A 13837-nucleotide genomic window follows, 5' to 3' on the forward strand; every position below is an offset into this window, starting at 1 on the left:
GGACGTCTTAGACGTCATGTGGCACTGAATGAATGACCAGGGGGGTAAATCCATGACCAAAGGCATGGATTTACCCTCCCATACCTCCTCTGACACGTTTTTGGTTTGTTTGTTTGTTTGTTTCTTGTATAAATGAGTGTAGCAAATTATTTGTACCCCTATTTTGTACCCTTTTTCTCCCCAATTTAGTCGTCGTGCCAATTAATTCCTCCCACAGTTGTTGCGCCTTACTGGCTCACCTGCCAGTGAGGAGCCCCCACTGGGAGAACAGGGCCCCTACTCCTCCCATTCAGCATTCCCCGCTGACAGGCTTCCACCCCAGCCGTATAGGAGTCCTCTGACATGTTTAGTTTGGAGTTGAGGGGGTTGCTGGATGTGGATGGGGATCCAGCTCTCTTCTGTAAGGAACCGCACCTCTCTGTGGAATTAAGGCTGGGGTAGGCTCTATGCACAGCAGCCATATTATCACTTCCCTCACAGGTGTTACCAGTGATACTAATGAAGGCTCTGTTCCATTTAGTGTAGCACAGTAGTTCTCAGATTTTTAAATTTCAGATTTCCACGACCCCCATTTGTACACTCTCAGAGTTACACACCCGTAAAGGGCCATTTGGGAGTGTTTCCAGTGAGCTAACCTGCACAATATCAGCACCCTGACTCCGTCTGACCAGAATGGAACAGAGCCTTCATTAGTATCATTGATAACACCTGTGAATGTCTTACAATATGGCTGCTGTGCATAGGGCCTATTAAAGCTGCCATGAGTGTAAATGTACATTGTCACTGTCGGATGGAAACATTGTAGGCTATGTCCATAACCGTTACCTTTTCAGGAAATGAAAAAAAAGAGCCCGTGCTCCAATGGATCCAATGTAGTTATTATTTAGTCACACAATCTTGTTAATACTTTTCATTGGTGCAATATTTATAAAACCCACAGACACACTTACCCTCTTTCAACCTGGTCTCTCTATATACAGTAGTCTTGCGTAGCCAGACAACTATTCCACAATCTCTGAATGCTATATAGAGTCTGGAACTACACTTCCCGAAATCCGAGAGAGAAAACTGGCACTTCCTTTCACGAAAATATATTTTAAAATATCTTTAATTTCCATTTCTGCTAAGCAGCAAGCTACATATATTTAGATGATTTGTATTTATATTAGGATACATTTGTGCGACTGGAAATACGAAACGGAAGTGGGGAGGAGGCTTCACATCCGGTTTATATTCTTATCACGATCAGAGCTTCAGAGTCCCAGACTGAATGACCGGAAACATTTGAAAATTGTGGGAGGCAACAGTCGTGACCACGCGAGACTAATATACAGTATCCCTATTTTGGGGCGTGTCATTATAGGCAAAAAATAAGTAAACAAATCAGAAGTGTGATTCTTTTTCCAAAAATAGCCAATATACAAGCTTGTAGATCATCTATGTTAATCATACGACAAAGTATAATAGGGCATTCATTTATGAAAAGATGTAATTTTGAGTTGCAAGGTTTGTGCCCGACACTGACCGCTACAATATTCTAAATGCCCCAGATCATAGTGCTGCATTTTTAGCCGCATGCTGAAAAGCATAGCGGCTCTATATTCAGTCTGACTCTGACCCGACAGATTTCCGACATGTATTCATGTTTGCGACACTTTTTTTGCGTGATTGGCTGTCGTTTAAGCCAATGGGATACTTTCCCATACTCTGAACGGGCGCCCTCGTCCTCCCAAGCTATGGGACTAGACACGCCTCTCTCAGTGGATTCGTCTGAGCGCTAGCCGAATTTGGCTAATAGTTAGCTTGTATGCTTGTATGATGTTACTAACTGTTTTTAGCCAAACGCGGTAATGTCCACTCTCCATTAGTTCTCGACGCAAGTTGCGTTATTAATCCCGTAATTTTCATGTATTGTACATCCCAAAATCAAATGTATTAACCATGTGAGAGAGAGTTTAAAAAAAAAGCGATTCTGGGCGAGGTAAACAGAACACTCGCCCCAAAACACACTCACCCCCATTCATTTCGCGGACAGAGGCCGCCGGATTAGACCCGGGCGAGTGTGTTTGGGGACGAGCGTTCTTGTAATCCATTGCCGCATATGTAGCCATGGTTCACATTCATGTTTCAGGGCTACTGCCTACCGCATGATGCATCCATATCAAGGGCCCTTTTAATACAAAAACCCACGGCAATTTCGGTCTACAGTACACCAGCCTTCAACAATAGTGTACATTCAGTGGTCAGGTTCGTTCAGAAATCAATTGAAGAACGCAGGAGCGAGTTTTCCATATATAGCAAGCCACGCGCGAGAACGTGCATACACGCAGTACACTACACAGGTGTCGTTGTTGACGTTTTCAGATGGTTTTAATTTGAAGGTATAACAGGCTGTTCAATGTGTTTTTGTGAGTTACGATAACTGACCGGCGTGCTCTATGCCGTCGTGTTTTGTTAAGTTACACAAGTGGCAGAAACGGTGCTTTCTGATTTTCACAATACAATGTAATCCACCCGCGTTTAGTTCAGTATTATAAAAGTGTTCACCCAACGCGTGTAAACTTAAGCTAATAGGTTAACAACAGTCTCGAGTCGGTCTCAAACAGTCGGGAGGGGGGAGACAAAGACTCGGTCGAGAGAGGCAGAGAAATGCAGACGATGTATCTCATTGCACAGAGGTGCGTGAGCAAGATAAGGATTTAACTTCATTTAAATCAGCTCAGTGTAAGCACAGTGTAAGTTAATGTCCGCTGCCGTCAGCGCCATCTTCATAATAGATAAATATATATTCAGAACAGAATAATAATATTAAAAATATTTAATAAAACAAAAAATCGAAAATCTTCTTTTCTTTTTTTTCGGGTTTTGGGCCTAACATGATGGCAATAGTCGGGTTCGGGCCGAGCCCCGGGCCGGCCCAGTCGGGCCCAGTTAGGGCCGAGCCTTCATTTTCAGGCCCGTTGAGGACTCTATAAATGATTCGTAGCCTTAAAGCTACTATTTGAATACTATTATTATTTTGCCTAAACTGTGTGGCTCGCTGTGCATCACTCTGATTGCATCTTTCATTCATTCTGCAACGTGTTAATTGTCCATCACCTGACAACCATTAGCTGTCTTTTGTCATCTTCATTTCTTTATAGTTAAATGTTGTGTTGTTGACAAGATTGGGGCCAAAAAAGCCTGCCGCATGCGGCTTTATTATGACTTGTCATTCTTGTTTCCTTTTCATTGCATGTGGAAAACTTTCTTAACTCACAATTCCTCTTCATGCAATGACTGTTGGGTTCTTGTCAGCATCACCTGTGGCTGTAAGTCACAACTAATGCATAATTAGTTAATGGATGTGGTCAAACATTTTAACCATAAAACGTAAAGGAGTAGTTCACCCAAAAAATATATATTTTCTATCAATTACACACCCCATGAAGCCTTAAATTCATTGAAATTCATTCAATTTTTTGTCGCATTCCTGAGCCTATAATTTGATGACCGTGTTGTCGGTCAATAGGACACTCGGGGGGGTGTAATTGATAGAATGTAAGTAATGGGTGAACTACTCAATGTTGATACAATAGACATTGCTCTGAGCTAATGTTTTACAAATAATTAAAATACAATTAGTATTGTATTACATTGCTCATGACTTATTTCCCTCTGTATGAAAAGTGCTAGTTTGACTTGCCTTGGCTTTTTTTTTTAAATCGTAAACCTGATTCCTGCTACTGACACAAACATGTACAGTAAGCGGATGAATCTGGTGGACTAAATAAACCTTATCAGATATGTATTATTTTTCAGCTTTGCATTATGTCCAAGTCAAATAACCTTTATCTGATGACAAAGGATTTAGATTCTGTTTAGCTGTAACCTGAAATTGAAAGAATGAAATAAACTTAGCTTTTTCTAACTGTTTCATTTTGTGCTTTTGATTAGATTTGTCAGCTTTCTGTGTAGAGTTAGTTTTATGTAGAGAAGTGTTGATGTAAAAAAAAAACTAGTGTTGGCTGAAAATGTTCAGATGTGAGATGAGGTTTTACCACGGTTCTACGTTTACTACTCACTATGGGATATCAGAACCCTCAGGCGATGCACACACGCTCCCGATGCCAATTCACTGATTGGCTTAGGGTATGTCACGAGTCCGGATGACCCGGGAGTACAATAGCTCCACGTGACATAGGCACTTCCTTTTTTCTACTGAGTCATTCCACGAATTCGGTACGATTTGCACTTTTTTTTTTTTTTTTAATCGATGGAAACGAATTACTTTTTTGAATAGCCCACACCATTAAGGACATATTTAACATGCAGAAAAACATATTTTCCCATCTCAGGCATTAAATTAATATTTTTATATGGAATAATATATGTAACAGGATTGAAATTCATAACGGGGTTGAGTGGAACGGGGTTGAGATTTTTTACTCAAGATGGCCATAACTCTACCTGTGATGATTAAGAGGAGACCACATGCATGACATTAGTCAATCACATATATTGCTGAAATGACAAAGACAATTTAAAATAATAATAGTTTTCTATCTTTATTTCATGTAACGGGGTTGAGTTGTTATGCTTTACGACCACGCTTTGAAAGTATAAATGACCCTAAATAGCTGTATAAGAAGTTTGAAATGTTCCTCTTTCTGCAGCATCTTGCTCAGAAGACTTGTAGAATGCCATCACATGTTGTTGATGCCACTAAAGGGTCAGTTTATACTTTTTACAGAGAGGAGAATGACTTGTGTAACGGGGTTGAGTGTGACTGTGGGACAGAGCTATATAACGTGATTTTAATGATAAATCAACTATTTATTAAAAAACGAAACATGACTAGCAATAGAGTACACATTGCTGGTTTTATGTGAATAATATAAGTTATGGATTATTCTACACTTTTAGTAGTCATATCTGAAGGCCAATCTCTCTATCGGCCATTGGGGACATGAAAAATGGGCAAATTTAGGCGGTGTCTACTGTAGAAAAGGCAGATAATTTCAGATATAAAGATAAAATATATAATATTTTTACACAATAGTAAAGGGAACATGTCAATTGATTCTAAAAAGCTTTTAAAATTTGATTTTGGTGACCCATGGATACAATACACTCAAAAAGGTCAGAGGGACCGCAAATCGTACCGAATTCGTGGAATGACTCTACTCTCTGCATGCGTATGCGCAGACAAAATTCACACACAAGAGTATTAAAAAAGATTTTTACTACAAAACCTATAGCGGGAATAAGGAGTATTCCCCACGGGAAAAATCTTGTTATTTATAAGTTAACTCCGAAGACTTATATTAATTTTTCCTTTCCTATCTCCTCAGTTTTTCCTTATTTCTTGGTCTGTTCTTAAAACGCCGGTTAGCGGCTACTAGCTAACCACGAGTGGCTAGGCTAACACTAGCAGCTAGGCTAAGCGCTACTAGCTAAAGTTTTAGCCCGCTGTTTTCCAGACCAGAATGGAACCACGAGGAGCTGCGGGTTCGCGGAGTGCGAGCTCCTCATCTCCGCAGACGACCCCCATCGAGTCTGCATCTACTGCTTGGGGGTCGACCATGCATTCTTCGCCAAGGCCCGCCAGGGTGAGGTGGACGAGTGCCCTGGCTGCGCCTCGTTCACCAGCCAACAGCTCGACGCCCGGCTTAACAGGGTCCAGACCCTGGTCGGCTGGACCAGGAGAGAATCCGGTGAGGCTCCCACTGCCACCAGCACGGGGACCCCAGGGGTGCAGCTCGGGAAGCCACTCATGGGACCCCCGCCGATGCCAAGGTTGAAGCGTCAGGCGACAACGACCTTTCCTATCTCCTCAGTTTTTTACGGTGGTCTTCAAGCGGGCCATCTGCAGATGCGGGCTGGAGCAGCCCGTAGAGAGCCGCAGCGCTACCGTTCCCGCAGCAGAGTTCCAGGGCCTGGACGCCCCACCACCGCGAGTGGTGGAGTCTAAAAAGCTACCGGAGGTGAAGGGGTTTAGAACGGCGTTGATGAGCTCCTGGGAGGATCACAACGACCCTCAAAAGCTACCCTTCCCCATCGACCTAATCTCCGCCAGGGACCTGGGCTTGATCGATACCCCTCCTATGGACCCTGTGCTTGCAAAAGGGCTGGAGTACATGCAGACGGGTACGGTGGTGCTTGGAGGCACACCGTCCTTCGCTAGCAACCAACTCAAAGCAGCCTCCGCGGCGTTGAAGAAGACCTATTCTGCCGCTGGACAAGTAGCAAAGGCCCTCAACGCACCATCCTCCAGGGCTCCTCCTCCGTGCGGCTCGCGGAGCTCAAGGGGACATGGGGCGACGACGCTAAAGAGCTGCACCGCCTGAACCAGCTCACCATCTCCTGCACCCACCACGCCATCATGTGGACGGGCCGCGTGATGGATGACTGCACGGCTATCGAGAGGGTAAGGTGGCGCGACCTTCACCAAGGACGCGCAGAAGATCGATGCAAAGAAAAAATTTGCTGCCCCTTCCCCTCACACCAGGCAATCTTTTCTACGGTGCTGAAAAGTACCTCAAAGACTCCACGGAGTCTACGAAGGCTCGAAAAGAGGCAGCGGCGGGCCTCTTGGCCCCGACACCTCCCCAACCAGACAGACCTTGCCAGGAGAGGCCTGTTATAAGGGGGAGATCCTCCTCGTCGCACCAGTCCAGATCCAGCGGCGGCTCTCGCACTTCATCGGCCCGGCCCTCCAGAGCGGTAGGGCCCATGTCGCTCGGAGAGGGCGACGTTCGCCGCAAGGACTCCCTCCTGGGGGCCCCCCCCCATATCGGCGCTCCCCACCCATAAGCCCACAGCGCTTGGTCAGTCCCTTTGGAGACTGTCCAAGCGCTGCTGGGATGAATACTGTGCATGCTATGAACAAAACAAAGGTAATAAATCCCTTGCTAATTACAAACGCCAGTGTACATGGGTCACGCCGGTTTCACCAATTTTATCATCCGTCCGGCAGAGGGCACCAGAGGCCCACTGTGGGACGGACGGTTTGCAAGATGGCGGCTCGGGTCGAAGGTCACCCACATATTTACAACTTGCTGAGTACCTTGTCACGCCAACCTCTGGAGGGCGACAGAGTGCTTCCTTCAGTGGTGGTGGCTCCGTCGCTTCCTCTAGCCAGGCCAAGGGGCCTAGACAAGATGGCGACGACAACAAGGGTATAGTGTGGAACGCTTCCGCACTAGGTCACGTGACCCCTACTCGCGTTCCGTTGAGTTCAACGCGACCTCTGTTGCCTCTAGCGGGCTCTACGAACGGAGCCCCATTCAGCAGCATGGTAATAGCGTCTCCGTTTCCCATGGATACGATAACACGACCAGTGGAACCGATGACGTCAGCATCCAGCAATCCGCTCGCTCGATGCTTAAATCAATGGAAACTTTGCAAGCCAAATCCTTGGGTACTGCGTACCGTTCACAAGGGTTACAGACAACAATTTTCCAGGAAACCTCCTACGTTGGACAAGGTATTGTTCACTCGGGCGTCGGGCCAGGCGGCCAAGACTCTGAGAGAGGAGGTGGCCTCTCTCCTGAGCAAGGGCGCGATCAGGGAATTATCTCCGGATCAGAACCGTCTGGGGTTCTATTCGGAATATTTTCTGGTGAAAAAAAAAGGGGGGGGGGGGGGGGGGGGGCGTACGGCCCATTTTGAATGTGAAGGGCCTCAACAAATATCTCACATTTTTTAATTTTCAAATGCTAACAACCGTGAAGCTTTTACACACGGTGCGTCAGGGCGACTGGTGGACGAGCATCGATCTCAAAGATACTTACTTCCACATACCAATTTACCCCCCGCACAGAAAGTTCCTGCGCTTCGGCTTCGAAGGGAGAGTGTACGAGTACATGGTTCTCCCTTTTGGTATGTCGTTGAGCCCGCGGGTGTTCGTGAAGTGTACCAACGCGGCCATTGCTCCACTACGGAGACAGGGAATCCGTCTGTTGACCTACATCGACGACTGGTTAATAGCCGTGGCCATCTCCCACCTGACGTCACTGGGTTTCACAATCAACGCCCAGAAGAGCGTTCTGGTTCCGTCCCAGCGGGCCACTTTCTTGGGGATCTCGCCGGACTCGAACAAGCTCAGGGCACACCTATTCAAGGAGAGTATAGACAGCGTTTTGGCTTGTGTGAGGTCTTTCCGCCTGGGGCGTCAAGTTACTTACAAACAATGCATGCAAGCGGTGGGTCTCATGGCTTCGGCCATTCACTTAATCCGCTTAGGGAGGCTCTACATGAGACCTGCTCAGAGGTGGCTGAGGGCTCTTCGGATCCCACCCACCTCAGGTCGTCGTTCAGTGACGGTGTCTCCATGGTGCATGGAGGCACTCAGGCCATGGTCACAAGCAGCTCTTCTGTCCCAGGGGGTCAGTATAGGAGCTGTGATTTCGTGGAAGGTCATCCCCACGGACGCCAGTTTGACAGGCTGGGGAGCCGTCCACGAAGGCAGATGGGCCAGGGGGGTGTGGAACCCGATGCTGCAGTCGGCCCACATCAATTACCTGGAACTGCTGGCGGTTTTCCTCGCTCTCAAACATTTCGAGGCTCGGATCCTGGGTTGTCATGTTTCGATCAGAACGGACAATACTACAACCATGAGTTATATCAACAAGCAGGGCAGCAGGTCCTCACGGACCTGCTGCGGCAGGGAGGGGACGAGGTGTTCCACGAACGCCCTCAGGACCTAGACCTGTGGGTTTGGCCCGTGAGAGGGCGAATTTGAGCTTGTGTGGCCTCCCCGCTGACGTGGTGGCTACCATCCAGGGCGCGAGGGCCGTGTCCACGAGGAATGCTTACGATGGAATATCAGATGGAATATGTTCGCATCTTGGTGTCTGGAGCAGTCACCAGTGGTGGTGGCTTTCCAGGCCTCGGTGTGTAGCATTCTCACTTTTCTACAAAGAAGGTTAAATCAGGATGTATCCTTCTCAACAGTAAAGGTGTATTTAGCGGCCATTTCGGCTTGCCACGAAGGGTTTGATGGCAAGACGGTGGGCCAGCATACCTTAGTGCGCCGGTTTATGCGCGGCGCCAGGAGAGCCAGACCGGTTAACAGGCCACTGTTCCCAGTCTGGGATCTGACGGTGGTGCTAGATGCCCTATGCCGTCCCCCGTTCGAGCCTTTTGAGTCTGCAGATTTAAGGCTCGTCAGTCTCAAAACGGTCCTCTTGGTGGCCTTGTCTACGGCTAAATGGGTCAGTGATATGCACGCGCTCTCTATGAGTCCGGAGTGCATGAAGTTTCTGAACAACTACAGGAGGGTTTTGCTTAAACCTAACCTGACGTTCGTTACAAAGACCGGGGTCTGTTAGAGAATAAGGCAGACTCTAGGGTCTGTCAGGGCCTGACCTTTATTATCTATCCCGCACCCCAGTCCGGTGGGCTGGGGGGCGCCCAGGGGCCGTAGGTCATGGACCTATGGCCTGGGGGCCATAGGTCACGCCCGTGTGGGCGGGGCCTAGGGGCTGAGGGGCGTGCGGGCCTGTCAGGGTTGTGTGGCTCATTACCTCAAGGGGGGTTTATGAATCCCATAGTGAGTAGTAAACGGAGAACCGTGGTAAAACTAGGTTACGAATGTAACCCCGGTTTTAGTAGGTTCGGAGTTTACTACTCACCAGACACCCCTTTCTGTGCGCATTTGGCATAAAGAGAGGAGAATGTTGAGAGGAAGAGCCTATGTCACGTGGAGCTTTTGTACTCCCGGGTCTTCCGGACTCGTAACATACCCTAAGCCAATCAGTGAATAGACCATATTCACACGGCGGCCATATTGGAATTTAACATTGAAAATGCCGCCACCCGGGGTGGCTACTTTCATTGACTTCATAGAAACATGGCCGCCGTGTGAATATGGTCTATAGTGTTTACATACAGCTCATCAGACCTATTATTACCTATTATTTGTAAAGGTAAAGTTACTTCTACTAACTGTGTGCTGTGTTATTATTATCTTGTTCTCTTGATGATGTTATTGCTCTTTTATATTTTACCATTTGGAAATTGCCTTTAGATTGGTTTGAGAATGCTATGCTATGCAATGCTAACTATGCTACCTATGCTACCTGCCTGTGTACACACACATAGGCTACAAGCTCACAATCGCGACCCGTTGTGAGCTTGTAGATCTGCTATTTTCAAACATTGTAGTACTTTTACTTTTGGTACTTTAAGTACATTTTGATACATTTTATATATACATTATACTTGTAACAGAGTACTTCCACATTGCAGTATTGAGTACTTTTTCCACTACTGCCTACGATAAAGGGAACATGAAGTGTAAAATGTGAATATCTATGTAGAATGTTCTCCTTCACTTTGTAGTGACTGTGCCATGGACACTTCTTATGGTGGATTGACCACCGGCTTCGAATGCTATCAATGCATTGAATGGGAGATTATCACGTTTTATCAGACCATTGAATGGGCGAAGTAGGCGACCTACTAGCTACCCCGCGATTTGTCAGACCATTCATTGGGCGTAATCAGGAGCTACTGACCTACCGACGGAGGCGGAGCAGTCCCCACAACAATATTTACGATTCTGTGCCTATCGGTACATAACTCCAACGGCGCTGAGTAGGCTCAGGCGAGCGTCGCACCAGCTCCAGCGAGGCTCCAGCTCGCCTGAGACTGCGCGCCTCCGTCATGGTCCGAAACCAAAACAACCAAAACCAAAACCGAAACTGAAGTATTTAAGTCATCTCCGTCGGTAGGTCAGTAGCTCCTGATTACGCCCAATGAATGGTCTGACAAATCGCGGGGTAGCTAGTAGGTCGCCTACTTCGCCCATTCAATGGTCTGATAGAACGTGATAATCTCCCATTCAATGCATTGATAGCATCCGAATCAGGTGGGATTGACTTGATATATGAGCACAACCTTGGTTTCCCTCAGCCAGGCCAGATAAATCACTAGTAGTTCTACTGTAGGCCTACGTTTTCTCTGCACTATTGTTGAAGTTGCATATATTTGATGAATATTTTATGAACATTTTTCATTTTCTTTGGGACATTTCATACAGTTTAGGGAGTTCTGCTCAAGTGAATTATTTATATTTTTCCACACCTGACAATAATACTAACTAGAAAAAGTGCTCCTCGGAGCACAACTCTCCGCTGTTGGGAATGTTGGGAATGTTCTATCTGTATAAGTGTCCTATCCGTCCTGTCTGTATAAGTGTCCTATCCCTCCCGTCTATATAAGTGTCCTATCCGTCCTGTCTGTGTAAGTGTCCTATCCGTCCTGTCTGTGTAAGTGTCCTATCCAATTGTTACAGTATCCGCCATTTCTCAACCATTTCGTGATTGTTCCTGTCTTACCTCACTCTTACCAGACTTGTGTTGGGAATGTTGGGAATGTTCTAATTCTTATGTTCTAACTGTCCTATCCATCCTGTCTGTATAAGTGTCCGATCTGTCCTATCCGTCTGTATAAGTGTCCTATCCGTCTTGTCTGTATAAGTGTCCTATCCCTCCTGTCTGTATAAGTGTCCTATCCGTCCTGTCTGTATAAGTGTCCTATCCCTCCTGTCTGTATAAGTGTCCTATCCGTCCTGTCTGTGTACTGTAAGTGTCCTATCCGTCTGTGTAAGTGTCATATCCCTCCTGTCTATATAAGTGTCCTATCTGTCCTATTTGCCAATTATGTATCAGCCATGCAGCCATTTCGTGATGGTTCCTGTCTTACCTCACTTTGGCAGTGGCAAAGACACTGCCAAAGTGATGCCATGTATTTATACAACATTTCACCGTATTGTCACGTGTCACGTGAGGCTTGACCAATCGGTGTGTCATATTTAGAAAGTGAAAACAAAACTCTCCTACGGAGAGTAATAATGGGTGTGATATAGTATAGATTTTATTACGACATCATATATATAGTACCTTTTTTTTTATTGAAAGGATAGCCCCTTGAGATGTTTCATCTCATTTTAGAGAGGGTCCTCTTTACAAAAATACAAAGAAATACAATGGACGATACAATACAACAGATACATCCATGCAAGCTGTACATAAACAGGACAAAACAAACGTGACAAAACAAAACACAAACATAAGACATATGCTCTCCTGAAACTGGCCGCTCCCACCCCGCCTGAATACTAACAAGTTAACAGACTTCATGCATTAATAATGTAGACATAATGTAGACATGTAAGGCTTAGAGAACAAAAACAGGAGTAGGAGCTACAGACATTATATACATGCACATGCGGTAAACATGCAATGACATGCCCAGGCAGATACACGTAATTCAGTCATGCACATGCGGTATATAACTCATTATTCACAGGATAGATTGTAAGAAACAGAAATCAATCAGAAGCAAGAACAGGTTATTTGCAGATGTGTAAAAATGGATGCTTTAAAAGTATTAGAGGAGTTAATAGATCTAAGGGAACTGGGGAGATCGTTCCAATCGGATGGGGCTTTATATTTAAAGGCACGTCGGCCAACTTCTTTATCGATTCTGGTAGGGATAATGAAGTAAGGGTACTCTGTATTTCTTAGGCTGTATGGTGAGCTAAAGGGACGTAGATATTGTTTTAAATAGTGAGGATAATTAAAGTATATACATTTGAAAAGAAATATCAGCCAGTGAGAGTGTCTTCTAGATGCGGGTGTTAACCAATTAAGCGACTCGTACATGATACAGTGGTGGGTTCTGTAAGGACACCTCAAAATAAATCGGCAAAGACTGTTGTAGATTACATTAAGGGGATAGAGGTTTGTATCCGAGGTATTCTGGTATATAATGTCTGCATAGTCTAATATTGGTAATAATAGTTGTGAGATTACTCTTTTTCTAATCTGAGAAGTGAAGCAGTTAATGGACCGGTATAATATTTTCAGGCTGAAGTTTATTTTCTGTACCACTGAGTTTATGTGTGTCTTGAAAGAGAGCTGAGAATCGAGCCAGAGGCCCAGATATTTAAACTCATCAACTCTCTCCAACTGTGTTCCATCTGAAAAGTGAAGAGATAAAGGCAGGGAAAATGGTTTGGTAGAGAAGAGCATACTGACGGACTTTTTTCTGTTCAGCAACAGTTTGTTGTGATGAAACCATCTCTGGACAGAGTCGAAGTCAGCCTGTAGTGTGCACTGGATTTGTGATATATTTGAGTGAGGGAAATACAGTACTGTGTCATCAGCATATAATTGTATATGGGTGTTAGAGCAGATTGTAGGCAGGTCGTTAATAAAAATAGAAAACAGTAGCGGCCCCAGGGACGAGCCCTGGGGTACGCCCTTATCCATCGTCATGAAGTCTGACTGAGTGCCATGATAGGAAACACATTGACGTCTGTGGTGGAGATATGAGTTGAACCATAATAGAGATTGTCTTGAGAGACCGATAGCATACAGTTTGTCCAAGAGAAGATAGTGATCAACCATGTCAAAAGCTTTAGTAAGATCAATAAAAATTGCACCCGTAAGCATACTGTCGTTAAATGAGGAGAACAGATCATTTGTGAATTTCAGAAGTGTAGTGGTCGTGGAAAAGTTAGGTCTGAAGCCGGATTGGAATGGAGATAGGAGGTGGGAGTCATTAAGGTATTTTGATAATTGGTTAAAAACCAGTTTTTCAAAAATTTTGACTATACTGTTTATAATAGAAATGGGTCTATAGTTGTTAAGATCATGAGGATCACCACCTTTATGTAACGGATTGACTCTGGCACATTTCCAAGTTAGTGGAACTTCACCTGTGGATAGGGATAGATTAAACAATTCAGATAAAGGAAATGACAGAATATGTGGTGCAAGCTTTATGAATCTCATATCCAAGCCATCTGGCCCAACACCACTTCCTGACTTCAGATCATAAATGG

This window comes from Gymnoscopelus microlampas, assembly GCF_963454915.1.
Source record: "Gymnoscopelus microlampas genome assembly, chromosome: 17".
Taxonomy (NCBI): domain Eukaryota; kingdom Metazoa; phylum Chordata; class Actinopteri; order Myctophiformes; family Myctophidae; genus Gymnoscopelus; species Gymnoscopelus microlampas.